At 44.8% G+C, this 26,146-nt stretch overlaps 1 long non-coding RNA gene across 4 annotated transcripts; it reads right to left on the reverse strand.

Moving 5' to 3' along the window:
* Positions 1-253: 253 nt before the first annotated feature.
* On the reverse strand, positions 254-15,942 carry LOC139994008 (uncharacterized). Of its 4 annotated transcripts, XR_011801527.1 has the most exons (5): positions 13,790-15,934; positions 5,089-5,249; positions 1,992-2,174; positions 1,138-1,506; positions 254-1,034 (listed from the first exon to the last, which is right to left on the reverse strand). It is a non-coding gene; the product is annotated as an uncharacterized lncRNA (long non-coding RNA). The 4 variants fall into 4 exon arrangements; XR_011801530.1 differs by having other exon boundaries at positions 1,138-2,174; positions 15,867-15,942; XR_011801526.1 differs by having other exon boundaries at positions 1,138-2,174.
* Between the last annotated feature and the right edge of the window lie 10,204 nt (positions 15,943-26,146).

Genomic DNA, 26,146 nt, shown 5'->3' on the forward strand with positions numbered 1-26,146 from the left:
ACGGCCGTAGATCCGATGCTAATGACGAGCTCAAAATACTATATATTCTTAGTGTCCACCGGATCCATATTTGCGAAACTAAAGCATCGAGAAATGCGTTTAGGGGAACTACAATCTAAATATGTATTTCGTCCTGTTCTTTCAACAGCAAGATCTTTTTTTTTCTTCATTTCATTGCTCGGACTAATTCCCGAGAATAAAATAAGTACCCCCGGAGTGGTTCGATACGCTGTTGAATTTCTTAAAAACTGGATGACTTGCACAAACTTATTTATGACAAGCAGGTAAGGTAAATGGTCGTAAATTCCAAGATAAATGTTAAAGCTTCTCACGAGATTCAGAGAGACATTGTTAGGTAATATCGGACTAAGTGTACCTACCTGTAACGTTGCGTTAAAAAGTACAAATACAGAAGAATGGTTAACACAGCGTATAGATCATGAAACAAGCGTGTACCACACGTAACGAGGATTCGATTGATACTTTCTTTCGCAACATACGATATCCCCCGATATATACACTCGTTTGCCGGTGCTTTGTAAGCATACAACACGTTGGGCGCGAACGAGGAATATCGCGTCGCATTTATAACCGTGCGAACGAAAGAAACACGGTGCACCGAACTACGTACGATTCCGTGGCGATGTTCCGCACGCGGTTCCGTCTCCGCCGTCTCATTTTCTATCGTTTAAGCGATTATTGTCAGACTGGTCTTTGGAAATACCTACGTGCACTCGCACGTCGAAGGTTCATCGCTTACAAACGAATGGATAAATAGATCGGCAAGAGGACGCGGCACCGGTAATATATGAGCCTGGAGAATCGAAAAGAGCCAGGGAAGAGTCGTCGAGGCGTATATATGCGCGCAGGGTGTATATAACGTGGCACCGTTTGTGTGCCCAGTTAATTACTCGCGTAGTAAATTATCGGGTAATGAGGTGCTGGGCTCGAGCCTGGGGCTTTCTCATCTTCCTTCTCCCTCGAGCGCGGTCCTTCTCGCGAGACGATCTGCCTCTCACCTCTGCGGACTAACCCTAAAGGAAAGAGAGAGAACTAATAAATCCGCCAGGGCCGTAAGGAGGGATATTGTTAGTTGTAAGGTAAATCATCTCCGCGGCTCAAAAACGGCCTCCTCACCTCGGAAGAACCCTTTGCCGCGGCCCTCCCTCCTCCGCCTTTCTACCACACTCGAGGCCTCGAGGAGACGTTTGTTACCTCCGTTACCTCCGTGCACACCGGTCTTCTACTCTACTCGTGGTACTGCAAACCATCGCCACCTCTTCCCCTTTTATCTTTCTTCTCTTCTTCTGCTTCTTCTTTCGTATCCTTCTTGCTTTCCTTCTTCGCGGTCAGTCCAGTTAGCGTCAATATGCGGACACATGGCCTCGTCATTAGCGTCATCGGATCCTTAACGCCTGCACGACCAGCCCTTGTTCGGATCCGTCCGGAGATTCTTCTACCGGACGCTTGATTTCTCGGTACCCTATTCTCTCCGATATTGCCAACCTAATAGTGCGTTTTATTAGCTCGTTGCCTCTTTCGTCTTCCTATTACGTACTCTTATATTTATATCTGTTACAAGAAATGAAAAGTCGAGAGAAGCTGTTTAGACGGGATTCGCGAATCATCGATAAGTCTCTGATCGTTTTGTCGGTAACGTTAATTTTCTCTAGAATTTTTGTATTTTTAAATGAATAACGAGACGAAATCGGTCCGGAACTATAACATTTTTATTCAGAAAGAAGTTGATAAGAAAACGTGACATGGTGGATCAAATGTAGAATCCGAATCTAATTGAATTAGAATCTTGGAGATCTACCAGCGATACCTGCGCGATAGCAGTCGTAATGAACGTATTCTGTACGATTTATTATGGCCAAGAAATAGATGGTGATAATGGCCGCGAAAAGGATATTCAATCGGTGGAATTTGAAAAAATACCAAACACATGCTCCGTACTGAAATATGTATTATATTACTAGAGTTCTGACCATTTATCAAACGGACAGGATGACACAGCGAAGCAATCATTGACACTTCTTCGTCCTCCTTTTCGTGATCAGTTAGTGTCAACACGTGAACACAAGACTTCGTCATTAGTGGGCATCAGATCTTTAACGCCTGCACGACGGCCGCTTACGAGCCGTTGTGTTCCGCGAAACGTCGTACGGTTCCTGAAACAGAAACTCGAAACATTACATGGCCATACCTTCCTTGAACGCATTAATACGTTCGATCCTTCTTCGCGATCCTTTTTGCCGGTCGCAATAATTTTCTTTAACTAACGAACCCGCGAACCGTGTACTCCATCACAAATAATTTACATAATGCGCCGTGCTTCGACGTACACGCGTTCAGTGGTGGCAAATAAAACGAAAATAACCGACGATATCTTGAGTAGTGTTAAACTCTAATAGTATAGGGTAAAATTAAATAGTCAATACGTGTTACTTAACGAGCGTTGAAGACACGTCTATTATTTTCTAGGTTACATTTACAGTAGCTATGAAAAGCGTTTGCATATTATTATATTTATTTAGATAATTTATCAGATTCTAGTATGTTAAATTTCATATCATTTACATGGTAGTATTTCTATATAACTATGAAAATAACCATGAAAGTGAAATGAATAAAGCCTGATAAGGAGAACAAGGAAATATGCAAATATTTCGGCTATCTGAATCATGTGAGCGATCTTACTTTTTTAAATTTATGTAATTATCACGTAGAGGTAAAAAGTGTTTTGCATATAGTTAGGTTTATCCGTTGCTTGCCTTCCGGTATTGCAAGACTTTTTCATTCTTCGCTTAATAAAACGTAATATACATGAAATAAAATACCCGACGCTCGTGACAGCGGTGATTCGACCTCCATCGGGCAAGAATTGATTTATGTATATCGCGATCTCGATGGAAGAAGTTTGATTCGGTAACGTAAAGGAAATATCATGGTCCGCGATCAAACTGCATTACTAGTAGTAAGAATAATAATACTCTGCGTAGTAATTAACCTTTTGCGGTATAGTAACTTTCTTAGCCTCAGGTTTTCGCGGTCATATATATTTAATGTGTGCTATCATGTTTCCCATCCATTGTGCACTTCCTGCCACGCCTACGAACCTTTCACTTGGGCATATTCGCTACAAGTCTAATTAGATGGTTTTGTCAATATCCATTTATACTACGAATAACCCACGCAACCTGAACAGTTATGTTGTTCTCCAGTTCAGAAGTTAAAACGCGGATACGCGGTTTATTATTCATTCTTCGCGTAGCACGTAAAAATAGCCGGCACACCAACTTCAAAACTATGTGACGTAAATTCCAATTCGTGATTTCCACTCATTGTTTCTTTTCTCGAGCTGGAACATATCTCCTGGCCATTAGGTGAATTTTAAAGATCGTCTTCGATAAATATTTAATAAGGTAAAAAAAGAAAAAAAAAAGAACACAATATTTAAGGGACAATGAACTGCCAACCTAAACGTAAATATTACCAAATCACAGGAGAAATACGTGTGCTTGCGTCAATATCGACAATCGCAGAATTACGAAATCACATGGTTCCAGTGGTTTAATCGAATAAGCATTGCAGCGAGATATCGTGTTTATTGAGCTAAGAGGAAATAAAGGATCTCATTTGGGTGGCAACGTACGGACGATCTGCGGATTAAAATCTACAAAAGCATCTGGCTAAAAGGAAAGCACCAGCCTTCAAGGCGGATACCTTACTAATGATTCGCTGGGACTCGTACATCCTCTACGCGTGACGAAGTATCTACGGTCGCTGGCGTTGTTATACTAAGAAACAACTCTCCTGCTCCGGTCATTAGCAGCACGATTGTACTGCCTTCTGTTTAACGAGCACCTTCCACGGTACGCGATGACATTATTATTTGCAATAATTTATCGTATTCCGATTCACCTCGAGGAATATCGTCGCGATCGTTTACTTCTTCTTGGCAAGAGAAGCCATTTAATTCGATTTCTAATATGGATAGGTTTTCCATAATAACTTCGCATCGTAGTAGTTCGCTTTGTAATAAATCGGGGATCGCTGCGAATCTGACTAAGTTGGTCATCCACGATCTGTTGTGTTTCTAATCGATACGAAAGTGCAAAGAGAAAGGCATAAAAATTAATCGTCAAACATCGTACATTAAGACACATGAAAGTTGAGACAGAGTTGTTCCTTGTAAAGGATAAATAAATGTCCGAAGAACTTTTCATATATCTGATATACCAATTCGTGATATGCAATCAAATTTAACTGCTTCAGTCGTCAAATTGTTACATCATATACTAGACACATAAGTTTTTGTATAATAGCCATGGCTGGTATCAACTAGGAACACATTTATCGACGGCTGATCTACGAAGCGGTAGACAAATCCTCCAAATAAGGTAGCCGAAGCTTTAGAACGAATCGGTCGCAGCATGTTAAAAAGGCACGAGCGCAAGGGGTCTAGGTTTCAGAGCTAGCCAGATTTATGGCGCATTCACGTAAATCACGAATGTCAACCGTCCGTTAACTGTCGGTTATTCGAGGCCTGTCAACCCGTAGCATATCCACCATACACGTTATAATGATTGGCTAAGCTGGCAATTACCCAGCGCTTCGGATCCGCCGAATTGTCATTCAGCTCGCGGATGCCGATGCCCGTTGTACAGCCGCGAGTCTGACTGGAATATTATACGATCCTCATAACAAAACTGTGCTCGGCCGAGGTCTTCGCTGATCCCTGTCCGCTGGTCGTCTACCGAGTCATCCCCGTACGTGGAAATACTTATATATACTTGTACGCGACCAACGTGGTATACACGATACAGGAACGCGCAGCAGTCTCAAGATGCACCTCGAAAACTTGGCTTATGGACTCGTCAGCTTGGACGCTATCAGCTCTCTCGCAGTGTGTCGAGCAACGGGAAGAGAGCCAATAGGATTGTGCTTTGCCTACTAGTGGCTGACGTTATGGATTTTTCCGGCATCACGAACCACGGCATCCATGGGAACATTCGATGAAACGCGAGCGAACTCGTTCTCACCGCTATACGATTGCCCTGACGAACGCTTTACACGGAATACCTTGCTCTATTCGATCGTTTTCGATCGCTGCGCCGCTGGAGGTCTGGAAAAGGTAGCGAGAGATTTCTACTGGTTCCGTTGCTCTGGATCGTTCTGCACTCAGTTCCTTCTCCTCGCTTCTCTGTGTGTTCCATCGTTCGTCGTTTGGTCGCGCGGGAAACCTAGACGAGCGTAAAATTTACTTCCTTGTTTCGTCATTCTTCGTGGAAACTCGATACTCGTTACTCCTTTTCCTAGATCGTTCGCTTCTAGCTAAAATTCTCGACAGACCATCGTATTCTGTTCGCACGATGATCTTTTACGATCTTACGCGCATCGTCTTCGCGATTATACTCGAGAATCCTGGCGAAGAGAAAGGAATCTGCATTTCTACTGAAATACCGACTCGAGGATCGGCTAACCGCGAGATTCACGCGTGACTGTTAAAGTACGCGGCAACTTTGCGAATTCTCGTTCGAAATGACGCGCATCAATCGTTCCTCCGCCAGGTATTGCGCGGATAGGATATTCGGTTGCGAGCTTGCTAACGCTATCATCGGCTCGCGCGATAGCATACCGATCGAAAGTTAACAGCTGACACGTTTATGATCGTAAGAACCATCCCAGGGACTTGACCGTCGTAAAAGTCATTGCGATCGACGGGCAAAAAGTTACACGGTGGATGATTCGTTCACGCCGCGTCGAGCATTTAGCTGTTGCAGGAAAGACCATCAAAGAGAGAAGCTCTCGGTGCCGAGAACAACGGAATCGCTCTGACGGCAGCCTATAAAATTCAGAGGATAAATGTAGATTTCAGGGCGGTGTATCGTTTGACCGTCTGTTCTTTGCCTTTCAGACACTGGTAGCCATGCGAAACGCTACGTTAGGCCACGCCATGGATTTAACGACGAACAGTATTACCACGTTCTTTCGTTCGTTTAACCGTAAGGGATGTACCGTCGACAGTTTGCACGTACTCCAATGCCCGACTCGAAATACGACAATTATCCACGACCTCGAACAACCTATTCGGTACATATTTTTCCTCTCTTTGAGTACATACCGCTTTCATTTCTGGAGAAAAGATACCACAGAGCGTACAAACTTTTGCGATAACACGACTTTGCTCCGGAAAATCAAAATAATTTCTCTGGATCCACATCTTTTTATGTGAGAATTTCCGTGAATGTTTTAAATATCAAAGCTTCTAATTTGCGTATACACCTATCGGATAACAGCAAAATTTTGCTCGCTTTCAAAGGGGTTAAACTTTTAAATCTAAAATACCAACAATTTTACAATTATAGACCTCGATTCTTTCGATACCGCGCCGTAAAGCAACAACTTTGTTTCTCTGGAAACGTTTGAATATTAAACAACGAAACACTTTGAATATGCTCAGGGATTTTCGACTGAAAGAATCAGGCCAATTACCATCCGTCTGTTCGTCCGAGTTTAGACTGCACCTACAACGTGGCACAAACGAAAATCTCGAGGAAAGAGCAACAATCGGGAATAGCCGGGAGTAATAATAACGCTCCACGGTATTCTCTGTATTAGGGATAATTGGAGGATGAACCGCAAACGGCAGCGAGGGTATCTCGCGCGATAAAACCCTAGAGCCAGCGATGGGGGAGGGAAGGAAGGTGAAGGGGAGCGAAGGGAGAGGACAGGAGGTGGGAGAAAGCGACGAAGAAGGAAAAACGCGAATTCCACGGTGGTGGCGCGTCCGGGTGCAACGAGTGGAACTTTGAAAGCGAGTTGTACAATAAGATCCTGCAGAAGGACGGAGATAGAACCGCGTAGATAGAAACGATAGAAGGAGCGACGGAGACTACCGGGCTCCAAACTACAAAGCCTTCAACCACCAGCCACAAAACTACCATGCGAAACGACGGTAGGAAAGGAGGATCGAGAACGAGGAGGAAGCAGGAGGTTGGAGTACGATCTTGGGTGCGTAGGCAAGGAGCACCGTCGAGGCATTATCCACTTACAGGGAATTATCCTCTTTCTAGCGGGTCTGCTGCTGGAGACGCGCGCGCGAGTTCTCTTTCTCCGATCTCCCCTCTATCTCCCTCGGCTGCTCCTTCTTTATTCGGCAGCCGGAAAAATCGTGGCGTGGAATAGCCAGTACCATTGTCTAGCAGTGGTACGTACAGACAAACAGACAGAGAGGCAAACGAAGATTCAGAAACGTTTCGAACAAAGAGTCTGGTAAAGAGTAAACTAGGTTCTCTCGAAAGGGCAAGAGACTCCGGTGTTTCCCGCAGTTCATTTGAGTGTTAATCGGTGGCCATTGGGCATATTACCGGACCGGTAATACGCGCAGGTAAACCGTGTGGGTTCTTTTCCCGTATCTCTTTCCCGTTTGTCCGTTCTCGTTTCTTCTTCGAGACCTCTAATTTCTTCTTGTTGTACCTCTTCGTTGCGCTCGTTGTTCAAACTGTTCGTCGTGCAACTCGCTCCCCTTTTCCAACTATGGCTATTCTCTAGACGAGACAGACAGACAGACAGACAGACAGACAGACAGAGAGAAAGAGAGAGAGAGTCTTCTGATGTTTCTGGTGTGTTGTTGGCCGTGGGTCTGTTTCGTCGAACCTCGAAGCATTTCGCGGCCTTGCACAACTCCGTAACTCAAACAAACGGAAAATTCGAGCTGCCGTGCGACGGTAATCGCTTGCAATTCGACGAAATTGCCGGGTCTACGTGGAGCGAGCGCGAGCATCGTTCATTGTTCTCCTCTTTTTCGTCGTTTTGTCCGCGCGCGCTGTCCGTTTTCACATTATTCTTGATCGCGCGCTTCACTTGTTATGCCGTTCCCCTCTCGTGTTTCCCTTCGTCGACCAAAGACCAAAGGAACTGGCTGCTGCTGCTGCTGCTTCTGCTTCTGCTTTGGATACAATGATTCGCGACTGCTACCTAGGCGACTGCAAGCCATTATACGGTAGTTAAGTATAAGGGATGCGTTTTATTTCTCTTGGTACTAAGTAAGGGAAAGTAATGCCATCCGAAGGGGGACTAACTCGCTTTCGAGTTGGCGAGGAACGAACCTCGAAAAGACAACGAACACGAACGTAAAATTGCCACTAATTTACATACATATCGATATATACGTATATTATTTATGACCGGCGTTAATTTAACGCGAGTTCTCAGAGTGCTTTCGCAGCGCGAGACGCGGTTAGAAATTGAGACAAGTTGGACGAATTCTACCGAACAAACCGAAGAATTTGTTCTTACAATCTTACGATCCGTGAGAAAATTGAAAATACATTATAATAACACAATAAAGAATATTAGTTGAAAATCACGTTACAGAAGTTTAGTCCTATATCGAGAAATATGTATCTTTATATAGAAATTTTTAATTTTACGATGTTCTTTGCTTTGCGAATTTTATCATTTAAATCGTTTCACGGGTTATGCGTTTGCACAGATAATCTGTTACATCGTAACTAAACTTTGATTACACGTATGAAGTATGAAATGCTTATTGTCAATTCACTTGATATTTGATGTTAATGTTTCTGGACATTATGCCATTATCGAACCTGGAGAACGTAAATGATTTTTTGCCTCTTCAATTTTACGATCAGTATTCACGAATAAAGCGCATAGATCTTTCTAATAAAACGTAACTTAAACTTAACTTGCTGCATTAAGATTCTACGCATATCTAATCTTCGATTCCAACAATTTTCTTTCAACGTATTGCGTGCTTTTAAGAATAATATATATTTATTAACATGGTCCATCGAGCGATCGAAACGGACGCTAGAGAAGAGCTGGTCGCATAAAAACCCTAATATCCGATTCTAGGAAATTACGAGGGAAATATCGCGACCGTCCGAATTCTCAACACCTTGTTCCCGATAGATAACGACTCCATTGAGCCGAATTCGGGCTGGGCGTATCGGGAGCCAGTCGCAAATGGACACGGATAATTCTTACGGGTCGGACAGGTATACGCGCAATCGTGGGCACGAACAATCTCGTGGTATGCCTTCATGGCGTGGGAGTTAAAATCCACGCACGCATAAATTACGTTCGTACGTACGATCGACGATACATGTTGGCGTGCGCGCACACACGACCGTCGACGATCGTACAGCGGTGCACAGAGGGTCGAGAGAGTCGGTCGAAACGCGCGATAAGTTAAGCGGTTCACGTAGTCGCCGGTAATTATGGATGCGTTTAAGTCGTGGCAGTTTGGGAAACTAAATAAAATAATATACGTGAGCCGAGGTTTTTATTGCCGGATTAAGGGCGCCCTGCGCGTCGCTGCGTGTCACAGCCTTATCCGTCCGCTCGATCTCGTCTTCCAGTCCAAAAAGAATAAAAAAAAAAAGAAGATGGAAAACGAGAAAAAAGAGAAGAGAGAGAGAGAGAGAGAGAGTATATATATATATATTTCTGTGGTCATCGCCTCTCCGGGATGCAATGGAGAATATTTAATATAAGAGTGCGAGATGAACAGCTTCGAGCGCAATGTCAGCGACTTGAGTTTAAATACTTCCGGATGCACCCTGCTGCTCCAGGGATTACTCCGTGTTTGCGTCGGCTACGTCTAATATCGCAAGTTCGGCGATTGATGCCAGCTGTCGTCACGGTTTCTTTTTACGAAATATTCCTTACGACGATTCGCACGACCGATCTTTGTCTTGAAACATTGTTCCCTTTTGGACCGATTTTTCCCGTTGGAGCGATTTCGATAGAAATAATTCGCCTTGCGGTTAATCACAAGAATAGTCCCGTGGACGGAGACGCGGCTTTTCAGTGACAATACCTAAAGTGCGTGTTCAAGAGCGCGTGAAGTCAGCGTTACGAGGCATTGGCAATTTATCGCGATACCCCTCTCCTTTCGTTCGTTCTCTCGTTCCCCGTCCCGCGTCTTTCCTCTCTTCTCTTTGCAGTAGTTGGAGAGCTGCTCCTCCGGCATTGCAAAAGGAGCTACGAGAGCGGCGCGACCGCAGCAACGCCGGTTATTATAAAACAAAAGACGATGCTTGATGCCGATAATAAAGAAGAGGTACGCGCTTCGAACAACGTTAAAAGGTGGGACAGAGAGGGAGGCGACCGAAACAGGGCGAGGAGGGAAAGGACGAAAGAAAAGCGATATCCTCGAAGGTAGCGGGCGCGAAGGATGTGGTTCCACGCACTGCGATCGACTTAATTCGCGCGCTCCTGACTCTTTTTCCTTCCAAGTGGTCTCTCTTCCCCTCCGGTTAGGTTGGATGTCCTCCTCCGGCTTCCACCTCCCCCTCATCGCTTTCTTATTTAGTACCCCATCGCCTCGTTCTATCTCCTTCTCTTTATCCCTTTCTCTGTCCGTTTCTCGTAGCTGACCACCTCTCTACTGCTCCTCCATCACTGCTGGCAGCCCGCTTACCGCCAATCATCATTTTCAATTCTCCGTGGTGGAGCGCCTCCACCGTCTTCCACTGTTCTTCTCCTCGTTCTGCCCGTGGTCCCTTTCTTCCTTCCTCTTGTCTTGAGTACGTGGCCCGTAAAAAAACGTTGGGAATATTATTCCAGAGATCGAGGAATGGACGGCCCGGGGGAGGCACGGTGTTCGCCGCGTGCTACGATTTGACGTCGAGACAACACGTTTCTCCATTTTGCTATGTTTGGGAGGAACGGACGTGAACAGAGCGGAGCCTGAACTGTGGGCGGGATGCCAGACCCGCGTACCTTACGATTTCAGGCCGTCGAGATATCATTGATTTAGGTGTTTTTTTCGACGACAAGTGCTTTCTCCTTGATTGTGTCCCCTTAATCTGTTTAATGGCGAAGTAACTCAATGGAAGAGTCGGATAAACAACGGTCTTTTAATTCCAACACATCCTCGTTTTTATTCCTCTCGCACGTTTTTTTTGAAATTTCACCAGTGCACGTCGAATAACGGATACCTACCTTCTCGTAACAATTATCCGAAGCGTTTCGAGAAGGTTTTATCGCTGCTCCGACTCGTAGCCTTCTTCGGCATGTACGTACCAGTTAGACTTCTCTCGTATGTGTAACAACCCTGTTTCACGTACGGGATCGTTAGACTGTATAAAGAGATTCTGCGAAGCAAGTGGAAACAAACGAACCTTTCGTACGTTGGCGCATACGAGCAAGGAAGGAGGGACTTGTTTGACAGAACTGGAATCTGTGAAACGTTTAAGAGCATCTTCAAAGGAGCATGAATTCGCCTTTTCTCGTACCGCTACTCTTGCAAGAAAAATAGGTATATCCTCGCACGTGTATCCTGCTACCATACTATATATCACTACCATCTTTCAGTCAGATGCTTTACGATACCAAAATTCTACCGTTTCATCATCTTCAAACCCACTGGCCTCCGATATACATCCATAAATCCAACTTCCTCTTTCAATTCAATTAATCCATTTACCAGTTAGCCACGATACCGGCGTTTAAAACACTTTCGCGAGCTCATGACCGAGTGAAACCCTCGCATCGCGATAAATCAGGGCGACGTTATTAATACACCGGCGAGCCTTTGGACTCCACCCTGGGGAGCCAGGGCTCACGAGCGAGAAGAGTCGAGCGTATCGTAACATTGGCGTGCACAGTCGCGCGCGATTTCTCTGTAAGATTGCCTGCTTATGCCCGGTTCACACTTGCAACGGAGACACAAAGTCACTCACCATTGGCGGATCCTGTGCGACCGCCGATCGTTACGGCTCCTCTCTCTCTCTCTCGCTCCATTCCGCGGCCCGTTCCGGCCGCTTTCCTCGTCCCCGTGCGAGAGGCCAGTTCATCTCTTTCTAACCTCGGTTAGGACTGTTAAGAGAGCAAGGTGCTCCGCACCGACCGTTGCTGGTCGCTCGGATGGTTCGATGGTTCACCGGTTGGTTGAACGACCTAGCCCGGATCCGCCGACTCGTCCATACCGATCGCCTCCTTCTGTCTCTTTCTCCGTTCTGACCGGGTTCATGCCCATAAATACGTGCCGCGTACGTAACGCTGTCTCTTTTCGATACATTTTAACGCCCAGGCTCGTAACCGGTGCCGGGGCGCCCACCTTTCAAACCGCGGACGCGTCTCGTCGGTGCCTGGATAACCGTTGGACGCGAGCTGCCTTGGCTGACGCGGGGCCCCTTCGACGGGTCCCACATCGAACACGGAACCTGGATCGCGAGATGCAAGATCGATCGGACGGCTTTCGTCGATGAGTCGTGAAATGCGAGCGAAGGCCCGCGGATGGATCCCACTCTTTCATGTTGCCGAACGAATCGTAGAAACGCGATCTACTAGAGGATAATGATGGTCGAGAGCCTGTTCGATTGTTGTTCTTCAATTAATGGTAATGGCTCGGTCGCTATTACTAGGATGGAATGGTTAGAGTAGAGAAATTTAGTGAGAAGCTTTTCTGTGAATTGGTTTATTTCGATTCGTCAAGGGTCAACGTTCTCTTAACGCAACGTTTCATCTGTAATTTCTCTTTTCACTTAAATATTATCGATCCTTGTTTTTTTGTACTTATAAGAAGCAACTTAGTGGATTCGAAAAGGTTCTTCTCCTACCACGTAGATTTCATAGCTTCGCGAAGTTTGTAAAAATTGCGCGATAAACAACTTGTTGTTGAAATTCCGTAGAATATCTATTATTTTAAAGTATTTTTTGTACCTTGACACGTAGATTATGTTATTTAAATTTTACCACGTTCTAAGTATTAATTCGCTGCCCGATCTTTACCGATCTAATCTCCTTTCGCAAAGTAAATTAGCGAAGAAGTGGGAAAATGCTTTTTCGATCTGAAAGTTACTGTTAAACCGGCATGCAGACACTGGTATATTATTAATGTTGATATTTGGAACGCGTCGGTGTTTAATTCGAGCAAGGTTTCCAGGATTTGAATCACGGTTCTGCAATGTCGTAAAATTGGTGGCTTAAACGCAGGAGTGGCATACTCGGTACGTGTATGCAATACGAATTTGTACACGCATCGCGAATAAACGAGCACAAAGTCGTTTCGCCAGTGTCCACCGATTTTCACCGACGAATTAGCTTTGCGACGTGGATCGACGATTTCAGAAGTTAATATGTACGACGCTTTGTCGTGCGCTCGATGGCAACGAACTATGGATTCGATTAATTTGCTCTCACGTTTCGTTTTGCAATAACGTAACGTATCTATACTTCATGCTCAATTATCACATTCGTCGTAAATAACGATTCCAAGTCCTCGAGTTTGTCGCTGATAAAATATCCATCTTCGGCAGGAAATTGATTTCCCGAAAGGGAAAAAATTCGCGTCTGGTATTTTCCCATGCAACAAAGCGGATTTTTCTGAATAACCGCCGCGAAGAGTCGCTGCCGCGTGAAAACCGTTCCGTTAATTGTGCTCGCGCCACGTAAGAGACTATTTATCACGATGAATGTCTTCAAGTACAACCTTGAAAAGGCTCTAAAGTCGAGTCAAACAGTAAAATAACGGAATGAGCGATCGGCAGAAAGAGGAAGAGGGCGCCATTAATGGCCATAGCTTCGAAGAAAAGGCTTCATAGAAACTATTGTAATATCGTCATACCGAGTCACCCTTGCCAACTCGTGCAGCCCTTTGTCTCTCAATTGGCGCGTACTTCATAGCGCGAAATACTCAAGCGTCTAGTACTTAAAACGAAGGGTATACAAGACTATGGTTGGAACAATACCGCTAACAAAATCAAAATATTATTGTTTGCTTTTCTTCCGGTATTACGTGTGTACCTACCTGTTAAATACTCAACCTAATTGAGTACAGGTGTGGTATCGTTCAGTTTCGTTGTTCTTAGCATTCTTCGACTAACTTTTTATATCCAACCGAACAGTTTTAGTACTTTCGTCCGAGTTTGTATCTTTGTTATTTCAATATCACAGGATCAATTTGGTTGAAAAGAAACGTAAGAATAGAAACGTTTAAATAAAGCTTGCACGTTGATTCACGGAGAGGAACTAACGTTAAACGAACGAAGAATGGTAGCGCGTAGCACTTGGGAGGTGTTCGAGCGCGAAATGTGTTTTCCTTTTGTAACGGTTGGATTAGACGTCGTCGCAGTACGACGGAAACCATCTCGAAATCGATTACTTCTTCTTGCCAGCTCGGTCGTTCGATTCTTCACGCCTATTTGGCCCTCCTCCCGTCCTTAACGGAACGATTGTCCTCCACAATGGCTCATTTGTTTCTAGATCACGACTTATAAACCACCGTCGTCATCGCCGTACAAAACGGCAGCTGCATCACAGGCCAACTTACTCGACTTTATAATAGACGATAACGATCGCGATCGGTCCATCTTCCTTCGTCCGTGTTCCTCTTCTTCTCGTCTCGCACAGGGGCGGATTCAAACACCTTCCCTCGAATGTGTAACGTTTACGCGTACCAAACGTTGTCCTTGAAAATAGCTGTGAAAAGTCGATGTTGGAGAGTGTCGATGCATCCCCGGTCGCGCTGGTGGTTCCGGTTGGCAATTATCGTTGCGATGGCACCGATCTTCGCCGACTCGAACGACCACGGCTGCCCCACTACGTTCCTGACGTAATTCCGCCACCGTCTCTTCTCGTCTTTCGTCCGTCACGAGATACAAGATCCAAGTATATTCTTTGCTTCTTTCTTCTGCTACACGGGCTGGCCTTCCCACTCTCCGTCTATCTTTCGGTTTTTCCCTCTCGCTTCTCCTCTGCTTGGTCTCGCTGATTGTATAATTGGGAGGCAACAACGAGCTACGTGCGTCACTCCGATGATTTAGCCTTCCCCTCGGCGTCGCCTCACCCTCGGCCAACGGGCCCTCGGTCAATCACGTCGTAATTACTTTTAATGCTGGACGACTCGGCTGACACAATATCTAACCCGTCAACGAGTCGTTTCTCTCTCTTTCTCTCTGGCTCCTCTCGCTTTCCCCTTCACCGTCTCACTGTCTCACCCGTTCTTTCTCTTCCTCTCTGTCCGTCTTTCTTCTTCCATCATTTTTATTTGTCCCCTGGTCACTCTTACTCTCTCGTTCCCTCGCTTCATCTCGCGCGTTATGGCCTATCTGCTCGTTCGCAGCATACTTCGCACGACCGGATTAATTGGTAATAGAGAGTGCGACGAAGAGCATGCCAGGCAAATATTGCGATTAATATTGATAGGGCCACTTTGCTGGTGCCATGACTGCGCGCAAACATTGCGCGAACGGGAGAGGTAAACGGGGATTGACTGATTCCAGGGTAGGAACTGGAATCGTTGCGAAGGTAAGGGCAATGGGGGAATTGCAGGTTCAGACGAGACGACGGATCGGTAATTGCGCTTGATTTAGCGAAATCTGCCGGTGCCTCGGATGCATAACGCTTCCGAGAATTTACGACCTACTTATTTATTTAATTCGCTTTCCTTTCGCGTCTCGTTCGCGTCGATCTCATCCAATCGAGGAGGAAATTATTTTTATGTCACACCATTGAATTTAAAGCGATAGGTCGGCACTGTTTTAGTACTTGACGTCCCATTTGAAGCGATCAGTGATACTATCGATGCACGTTTCAAAGCTGCTTACAACACTAGAAACACGTGTAAATACATTTTTATCGTAAATCGTTACAATCGTAATCCACGAATGATCGTTAGTTGCTATTGGACTTCCGGATTTCTATCTCACGAATACGTATCAACTAATTATCGCAGAAACGGTACATGGTAATTCTTCCGTTGTTTACCGGTGGAATCGCAGCGTAACAAACGTCGCACGCGATTATCCAAAGAGAAAAAGGAAACAAAAGGAAAATTGACGATGCCTCTCGTTAGCTTAATAAAAAAGATAGCGAACAATTGTTACCGGTGCAATTGGGCAGCGCAGAAGGGAATCAAGGTAAACGTAGAGAAGGAGTCTTCGTAAGCACTGAAAAAGCGAATCACTGTCGATGTCTCGTCGCGTTTATTGGGATTATAAAGCGTGCAGAGGAAGGAGGGCAGGAAGGAGAGATTTGTTTGAATTATTCAAATTAGATACGAAATTGAATGCGTGCTCTGCTCGTGTGCAGGTAATGACGGCACTTGCATATAAATGGTAATTATTGTCATTATTCTGCCCCGGTCGTTGTGTCCTCTCTCTTCTCTCCTCTCCTCTCCTCTCCTCTCCGCCCCTACCCCGTTCTCTTTCTCCGCCATGCGTCTCTCTTTCCGTTTCTATACCCGTGCCCGCTGTAATGTCGTGTGTTCCCATACACTAGTTGAGATAATTATCAAAATTGTTTTATTGTTGCTATAATTACGGGGGACATGCCATATCCTCCCTGGCTTCGGCCTCCTCCTTCACCACCTTCCTCCCCTTCTGGTGTCCCCGAACTCGACCAACACGTTCGTCCTCCTCGCTCGAAACCTTCTGTCCGCCTGCGTTTCGGGTCCTACCATTTACCTCGTACCCTTCTTTCGCGTAAACTACAATATGGTCAGCTGACGTTTCGCCTTTTTCGAATCGCTTCCGAGAAAATCGGTCGTAGCTCGCGCCGGCACCGTAATTACCGCGCTTCACGATGTTACAATCACGCGATTACGGCCGAGCTCGAGCGCGGCTTTCGTGCGAATTCATTTCTTTCGATGAATATCTCGGGGGATACCTTCAACCCCCGGGTTCACGTGCGCGTTCGCGGATCGAAATCGGTCAGGAACTAACCAGGACCGTGTAATTTTACAAAGGTGGACAATTTTCTGGCTCGGCATGATTGTGTAAATGTCGGAATTGCTCCGTCGCTGCTACCTTGTTACTACTCTGATTTATCGTGGCGAGAATGCGTCGATTTCCGGGATCTTAACTCGTTACAAGGTTGCAAGATGAAAATAAAGCGAATGGATATTTACGTCAGAAATTAGTAATATTGGAAATAATTAGAAATTATGAAATTCTCGTATCTCTGATGTATCGGTGAGATTTTCTTGAATTTAGAATAATAGAATAATAGACGTTAGAGTGGTAACGAATGTAAAATTCAATATTACAGATTAATTTTCATATTTGCAAGAAATTCTACAAAATGGTTATTGCATTCGTGATTCCAATGCTTCGCTCCATTCCAATTTCGTTCAAATCTTCGTTTTAAATGTCTTCCAAACAAAGAACTATTATTTATTCTATAAACATTATCAATGCTTATTTTCATTCATGTGCATCCCGCACGCGATGAACACTCGATTACCCGAAAACAATCGGAGTTTCTGTTGCCGGCTTAACGAGCCGAGGCACAATGAAATAATAAATGACAGGCATCGAACGATCGAGAATCGTGCAACGACTTCGGTACCCTATTCATACGCCACCCTCCGTGCCTTTTTTAAAATACTGCCACGAGAGGGTTAATCGGCACGCGTGACCTTGGCGGAGCAAAGCCAGAGTGTCGATGGTCGTTGTCAAGCCCCTCGAAATTAATAATGAAGCTGCTTGCTCGCTCCAAGTCCTTTCTCATCTTCGTTCTAATAAGCGTCAGAGGCAGAGGGAGAACGAAGCGTATTGTCATCGAGACTGCACCTTCTTTCTCTCGTCTCTATTTCTTTTCTTCCTTTTGTTGTTCACCGTCTCTTCTTTTCTGCCTTCTCGACTTTTCTTCTTTTTCCTTCGCCAGTGGGATGATGACCGCGAGAGCAAGCTCTCGGCGAGAAGGACAAAATCATAATAAAACCAATAATTAAGCTACAATATATATATATACGGAGGAGAAAAAGGAAAAGAACTGGCTCTTCTTCTCATTGTTCGGCTCGATTGAAAAGAACGATGGAAGCAGGATACGAGAAGAGTCCTCTGCGCGAGTACGAGGCCCCGCAGGGAAACAATAACGTTGGTAAGGATCGCACAATACCGGAATTATTAGCTTTCCACCGAATTAAAACCGTCTATCCCGTTGCTGGATCTTTTCTCTCTTGGTTATGGGCCTCCCTCGGGCTGCTCCTCGTTTTTCCCTCGATATCCCTATTCTTCCGTGGATACGTTTAAGCTGCACTCGTTTTTCTAACTTTTCATAAAAATTCTTTGTAGACTTGTTGCAATTTCTTCAAATTTTGTATGTTGGTTTGCTACAACAATTAAAATTTAAATAAGGGACGAGACTCGTTTAACTCGTCTGCGTTTTCGCACGCTCTGTTTATGTATGTTAAATTCAGTATATCCCGTACATTATTTTATCGTTATATTTAACTAAAGAATTTGAAAATATTTATCTTCTCGTTATGGAGTAGCTTTTCGTCATTGTTTTATTTCTAAGAAACAAAAGGGGGACAAACGAGGGTTGACGCATAGCTGACGGTTTATCTTCGAGGAGGAAGCCCATTAACAAAGAATTAAGATATAAAATCCTCGATCCCACTAAGCACATCCAATGCTCAAGGTTGAATCTTCATTCCACAGTCCATAAATTACAACGTCGAAAACAGTTGCTTCCCTGAAAGCAATAAGTTCAACACAAAAATTGTTATTTCAAACACGCAGTACAATATCGCGTTTCCTAATAACCGTTATCTTGCCTCATCTCCGCGTGTTCATTCCGATTTGTCGTTAATTTGCTGGAAGCATCCGTACAAAGAACAAGTCTCTTCTTTCACCGAGTAATACAGCCGCGCTCGATCATCTAATCGTCTCACGTTCGATCGTTTCTACACACAACCGCCAACATGGACGAGAGATCGATCGTCTAATCTTATCAACTATGATGCATCGATCGGATGAATTTGCTTTAGTTAGGCAATCAGAAAGGAACGTCGTATACGCGCAACCGCGACAATCCGAGGAACACCGCGGAGAAGAAGAGCAAGCATCGACGAAGGTCATCGAGGCGTTAAAACGCGTCTCTTCGTCTTCCCTCGTTCTTCTTCCCTCTCTCTCTCTCTCTCGCTCTCTCTCTCTCTCTCTCGCTCGCTCTCTCGCTCTCTCGCTTTTCCTTGTAGAGAAAAGCTGCCGGTAGAAAAGAGAAGCAGAATCGCGCCAAGTCGGAAAGTCAGCGTGGAACGCGGACGATGGGATGGCGTGGAAGATCGCGAGGGGAAGATGATAAAAACCGATCGTTTCCCGGCGAGAAGAAGACGGAACGACAAGTTCCCGACTGTATTGGACGGGACAGAAGCGAGAGGAAGACAAGGGTGGTGCAAGAAGGAGATATGACTCAGCTCTCTCTGGTTCTCGTGGCCGCAAAGAGGAAGGCATGAAGTGGACACAGGCGACGTCGCGTCAGGGGTGAGAGAGATGAAACTCTGTTGTTGGGTGAAGGGACTCCCGGAGAAAAGGTGGCAAAAGGAGGAAACAAAAGGCGATCGCGTATGAGCGGCAATTAGCCCCTCTAATGGCGCGCGAAGCAAAACAAAAGAGTGGAGCGTCGAGCTCAAACACAATAAAGCCACGGTGCGCGAGGACAGAAGAAAAAGAGAAGGGAGGAGATGGAGGAGGAATAAAGAACCGAGGGAACAATGGCGCGCGGGCCACCGCACCGTGCCGTGTTGCTGTTGCTGTTTCTCTTTCTTTTCCTCTTTCTTTCTTCCTTCATCTCTGTATTTCTCTGCGCTCTTTTTATTCTCACAGCGACAACGCCTAGTGGTCGTTTCCGAGTACTCGAAGGAGAGAGACTCGCTTTGGAAAATTAAAAGTCACTAATGAGGCACGGTGATGCTCGTTCTGGCGGTTCGTTGCTGCTCGTTAGGTCCATTCGACGCTTCGCTACAACTTTGAGTAACTTTGTTCCGCGACGAGGAGGACGCGCGTTTCGTCTCGTTGAGCGTTTATCCGTCTTGCTGCCCGGTTCTAGGTACCTTCGGTTCTCGTCTTGGCTTGTCCCGACACTTTAACGCGATCCGTTTAAAACATGTCGCGAAAATGACGTTCTAATTGCGACGCGTGGCTAATTGAGACATACAGCTTGGCGATATTTCACGGAATTGTAGGCCACGATGCTGCATATTCGCAACGACAGAAACGAGTTTCTAGGGCAAGAAACGCTCGCTCGGTTCGTTATTACATTCCATTTCTAATTACGAGCTTCGTGTTCTCGGATAACGTTCTCTGACTATTTCTTTCACTTTAGCTTTCAACACGCTTGTTCTCTTTGCAAGTAGGGTTTTTTTCTTAACGCGCACCTTACCTACAGAACAGATTTTGTAAGCCTTATTCACAGCGCTAAGATAGTGCCATATATTATACGCATTTCAACATGACATACCTACATAAAATGTATAACATAACGCGTGTAAAATGTAAAATGTATATCTTATTAAAAGGTAAGATTGCTTAACGCTTATAACGCATGTGGTATTTTATATTTTATGCTATTATTGTAACTTGAAAGATAAGCAGGAAATTCTTGGACTATCACTGTTTATGGCACTTAACACATCGACCATGTGTGACCCGCAATCCGCGAGTTTTACATCGCAAAACATACACATCGTTGTTTTTGAAAACTTTGCCTGTTTAACCACGTAACGTCCTAATGTGAACTTCGTCTATCCAAAACTCTTCGTAAGAAAGAATATTTATATCAGTCGATAAATTTCGTGAAAAATCGAACTTCACCGGTTACACTGACATTTGCCTGGCCCCATGCAAAATGTGAAAGTAATTATTTTTGCAGGTAGTTACGCGGTGGTATCCATCATGTTCAGCACGTACGTACTACAGCGCTTAATAGAACTGTCCGTTTACCTCGTCATTACCGAGTCAATTATGTCTACTTTCCATGCCAGTAGTCTAGCATTATTTCGTCAAGTACGGTTCTTTATTGGATCCCAGTGATGTTTGGTTACTCGGTTACTCGGTGGCTCCGCATTATAGCGGATTATATTATCTCTGCAGGAGTCTTAAAGAATTCACCGTGGCTGCCTCATAAGGTCACCGGTACGACCCATAAAATGTTACGTCTATGATGTAGTACACGCTTTCCTGGAGCACATTCTCTGGAATAATAAAAGCGTCATCTTGGGTGTGTTTCCGATCGTGGACATGTGTACCGTTGTAAATATTTTTCGCATTAACTAGAACGCGACGCGTCCCTCCCTCCCTCCGTCCCTCCCTGCCCCCCGTTCGTATAAAATTGCACTGGCAATTTCTTCGATTGCCCGTTGCTCTTCCAGCTCTTTTACCTATTCGTTAAGTACCTCCAGTACGATGCTAGTCACTCTTTAGTTTTACGATCCACGTGGCGCGATGAGACATCGATGGTTATATGTGCGACAGGTTTCCAAGTGTACAAATTATTAGGAATGCAGCTTCTTACGTGTAGTTTACGATTCGCTTTCATTTTTGTCCGTTACTCTTATTTCATTGATAAGAAAATTTATCGATCCGTTCACCTTAGAACGTATACGTAACAAATTATAAATATATTAACATAAAAAATTCATCTGCATATGGCAGCAAATAATCTTTGGTAGAATAAGAGAAATAATAACGATGACATTTATTGACTTTACGATATTCATGCATAATATACTTATTATTTTCTATTTATACAAAGTTGCAATATATTATCGGTTGCGCAATTACGTCGTTATCTAAACTAATTCAAGGACACGAATTTACCATTTCTCGCTCTTCAAAAGCATGTTTCTTTGTACATATGCAAGTCTAATTGGCATATTCTTTCGTTATGAATTTCATTTTAATTTATGGCTCGATATAAGACGTTAATTACCGATATTAGCGTTTACGTCGGTTCGTAAAGCGTTAAATAAAATTGATTTACGTAACGTCACGTTGATCGTATGACGCGTATGAAAGAGATCTATTTGATTTACTATGATCGTGTTATTAATGAACTCGCTCGTACCTCGATTTACGAATATAGTGCAGCATTGACGAGTCACCGTTTTCGTTCGGTGACTATTTTTCCCATCGAAACCGTGGGTTTTATGGCACATACGTAGGCGATATCGGTCGCGATGCACGACTGGAAGAAAGAGAGGGGAAAAAAAAAGGAAAAGAAGGGAAACCAGCGAGCCGTTGGCAAGGAGCAGCTGACGCCCCGAGTTCTTTAATTAAAACTGACCGCCCGCTTTTCTTCCTCGACCAAGCAATAACGAGATTTATTTCATAATACCTCCGAACTCGTTCACCGTGTGGACGAACGTCTGCAATTTCTCAGAAGATAGTTTCTCCTTCTTTCCGAAAATTCCGTCCGAAATAATGCTTACGTTACTGATCAAACACACGCGAGGACACCAGATGGAATATTGCTTATCGACATTGGCTATCAAGAAATTAGTTTATCTACAATTACAGTTAACTGAGGCAATTGGAAGCAGTTAGAGAACGAATAATCCATTTGTAAACACGATTTGTAGTAGAATTCGTAGAATATTCAACGAGACGTTTTAAATTCTGTAGAAAATCAGGGTCATTTCGAAAGGAAAATTACAGCGGTTACGCAACTGTAATTTATCATAAGAATATTTACTTGGAAATTTCATTTGTTTTTATCGTCGTTCCACTTTGTACCTATGGACATATCATACGATTATTTGCATATCCGAACAGTGTATTGAAAATGAATCGTGAGAAGTATCGTGCTGCAGGTTTTGTCTGGTAAAAAATGTAAGCAAATGATAAATGGCGAAAAATTATAGATCGTTTCTTCTTTTTTAATTATTCAAATATTTCATAAACTTACGTAGAAGAGAATCTATTCGAGCGTAACTGCCGCTCTACCAACATTCTTAATGTAACAAACATTATGATCTAAATATGCCTTGCATATTTGCAACGCATCTACTAAGACCGCTGCCATAACGATCCAATAATAGGAACAAAAGGGATGATCGCGTTGATTCGCTTGACGAACAACAAGTTTTTGCAAGCATTCTGTCATAGTTGGTTTTTGCCCGGCGACACAGGGTTGACGACAGTTGAAAGGTGTTTTTATTTGAAAAACAAGAAATGACGCGCATCCTCCAGATTCAATCGAGATACGTGTTTCCAGCAAACAATCATAAAAACGCGGCATGGCCATGTCGAGTGGTGTGGCTCGTGCAGCCGGCCAATTAGGGAAAACTCGTGAGATATGTAGAAAATATTGATTTGTATAGTCGCGCGTGCTCGTGGCCGGCACCGCGTTACAACGACGAGCCCGTCGCGAGCGTCGCGACGCGGAAATCACCGGCACTATTCCTAGCTGCACAACACTACCTTCAGCCACAACGCTTATGTTGCATCTCGAACAATATCAGCATTTCTTCAAGAATAATTCGTTGAAATGTCTCGGTTTCTCTGGCAATTATAGTTCTACGAGCAACTTGGAACACGATATAATGTACGTAAATGTCATCGTAGTCAATTCAATAAAAAAGTACATATTTCCCTATTTGTATGCGTGTCATGGCAAATTGAACGGAAAGACGTAATTATTGTCTCCTGTTATATGATTTATTACATTAATTTACCACATATTTACGGGATATACGTGCTAGCAATACAGAGAGGCGAGGTGGTAAAATCACGAGGAACTACATATCTATACGTGGTTCTTTCGTTTTTCCTCTAATATGTTCGTGATTGACGGAGAACTAGAAGATCTGCTTCTGATACATTCGTAAGTTATTAATTCGTTAGACTACAGAATTCGACTTTGATGAAAAAAATAATTAATAGTAATTACTCACTTAGAACGGTAAAAATATTAAGGAGGCGATGAAAATTTTCGAAGCATCGTCTGGCTCTCCTAACGATTAGATCGCGTAAAGTAAGAAAGGTTATTCGTGAAATAGCTACGATTTCCAGCGATCGCGAGCGATGCCAGGATTTTTCCTCGATTCGTTTACCATCCGGAATTCTAGAAAATCTGTTTACCGGTTCCGGTTTGTTCGCGAGGAGCCGCGACGCTCGAGCTTGTTTCGAGGAAGGCCAAGGAATCGATGGTGGTGGCAGAGAGAGGGTGGAGGGGGGTGGACGGTAGAAGCACAATAAAATTTATTACGCTTAAAACGTATCTCGTAAAATAATGATAGCGCGGTACAGAATGCGCCATTCACGCGAATGCGCCATTTATCGGCACTTGCACCAGAGATTATCTCGACACCGTGGTACAAGGGTGATGGCGTTGGTCAATTATCGTCGCCGCGCAGGAAATTTAATTGATCGTGATAAACGATCAAATTGCCGGGGAAGGTGGTGCTCGTCGGCCCCGCTATATTTTTTTCACGTCGCGAAGTATGAAATTAATCCGAGGCACACAGCACTTAGGGTATTAGCACCGATAGAACTATCGGCCTCTACGAGCCAACGATAAAAACATCAAAAACCATACCGAACACCTCGTCCTGCAGATACTCGACAAGGAGGAAAATACTCGTATTATCCGTAGACTATAGATAAACGATCAACCGACCAACAAGTAACACGTTATCTTTCCTTAGAAGCGTTACGTACAAATTTTCAAAGTATAAGATCAATCGGAATCAAAATTAAACATTCACGGTGAATAGTTTTCGTTTTCACGTGGTAGACCGTCGGGTCGTCGTTCCGCTGGAAGTTCTCCGATAAAAGAAGCCGAGATACCGTTAGCGTAATCAACTTTTCTTACCCACGCAAAGCAATTACGATATTTTTTCTCGTGCACGCGGTTAGAAAAAAGGTCGGAGGCGAACGGTGAAAAAGCCGCGACGTGATCTATCGCGGCTAATTAATTCTAGAAATCGTACGATCCTGACGTAACGAGCATGCCTGTACGATCGATGTGAGACGCGCTGCCCCCGCGTCCGCTACGGCCTCCGAAACGGAACGAAAATCGTCACTGAGAACCGTTACGTCAATAAAGAGACACGATCGAGGCGGCCTGTGTCTACCAATAGGTTGGTCAACGCACCCGTTATCCTTCTTCGTTAATTTGCATATTCATAATGCCCATAATGGCACGAAGAGTCGAAAGAATGCAGAAAACCAGACGATTTTGCCCTACTGCAGTTGTCTACCGCGTTACGACTCGAAGCTTTTCTGTCAGTAACGATATAGAGGCAGAGATTTTTCCTTGTTCTTTTTTACTTTCAGCGGATCTTTTGTGTTTCTTAAATACGTCAGAGCAAATGAGCTCATCCTCGTTTCAGCTTCATTCGCTGCGACATTCCGTTCTGGCACACAGCGGTCGCGACGAGTAAAGTATCGCCGTCGACGTACGTCTCGGTGCCAAGCTTCGATCCACTCTGATCTAATTAAACGCGCGAGTCCGTAGTAACGTTAACCACGACGACGAAACGGTGCACCGGTTGGAGCGATAATCTAGATCTTCGATTTACGTTGTTGCGATTCCCTGTCCGCGTGGTGTCTTTAACGGTGGGCCGGGGTAGGATAACGCAACCAGGCGCCGTTACGATCCAGTCGTAAATTCGCGATCGCGGTATTGTCATGCCGGATAAAATAACGGGCGGCAACTTTCCAAGCTGGCGTGTCGAGCGATCGAAGTTTCTCCGACGGGATCGGAGATTCGAGAAAACGCCGCGGTCGCGAGCAAAAGCGGGATTCTTTATATCTGGCTCTGTGGTTCTTGACATTCGGATGGGTGGCCGTATCGAACGCGAAGGAGGACCGAACAGAGAACAATTAAATCTCTCCGACAGCGTGTCGAATCGCCTTAAATTCAGCTCAGTCGCGTCTGAAACTTGGAAACTTTCGAGCTAAATGGCACCGCGCACTCGACGATCCTCGCCTCTTTCGATCGATCGGATCGATGTGACGAAACTCTCCGCGCATCGAATCGAACTCTGCTGAACGGGGAAGAGGAACGACGCGTACCGAATGGTCGAAGAAAGATCGAAAAGCGCGAGACGCGAAGTTGGCGAAAGGCAAGAAAGAAGCGCGTTCCTTTCCGCTCAGCTGTTCTGCGCGCAGACACGTGCGCGCGTGGTTGGCGGGGGCGAAGCGGTCTCGCGTGTGCGTGCACGAAGCTACGTGTGGGAGCACGCGTGTATACACGAGGCCGCGCGTTCTATATACGTGTACCGTCGCGGTCGGGATGGTCGCGCGCGTGTGCCTCTCCGTGGCAAACGTGTACATGCGCGTGTGCGCCCCCGACGTACGTGTGCATCCGCACACACGCGTGGCAGCGATCGCGCGTCTGTCTGTGTGGAGACCCAAACGAAGGGAGGCAAGCCAGTAAG

This window comes from Bombus fervidus, chromosome 14 (genome assembly GCF_041682495.2).
Source record: "Bombus fervidus isolate BK054 chromosome 14, iyBomFerv1, whole genome shotgun sequence".
NCBI lineage: Eukaryota > Metazoa > Arthropoda > Insecta > Hymenoptera > Apidae > Bombus > Bombus fervidus.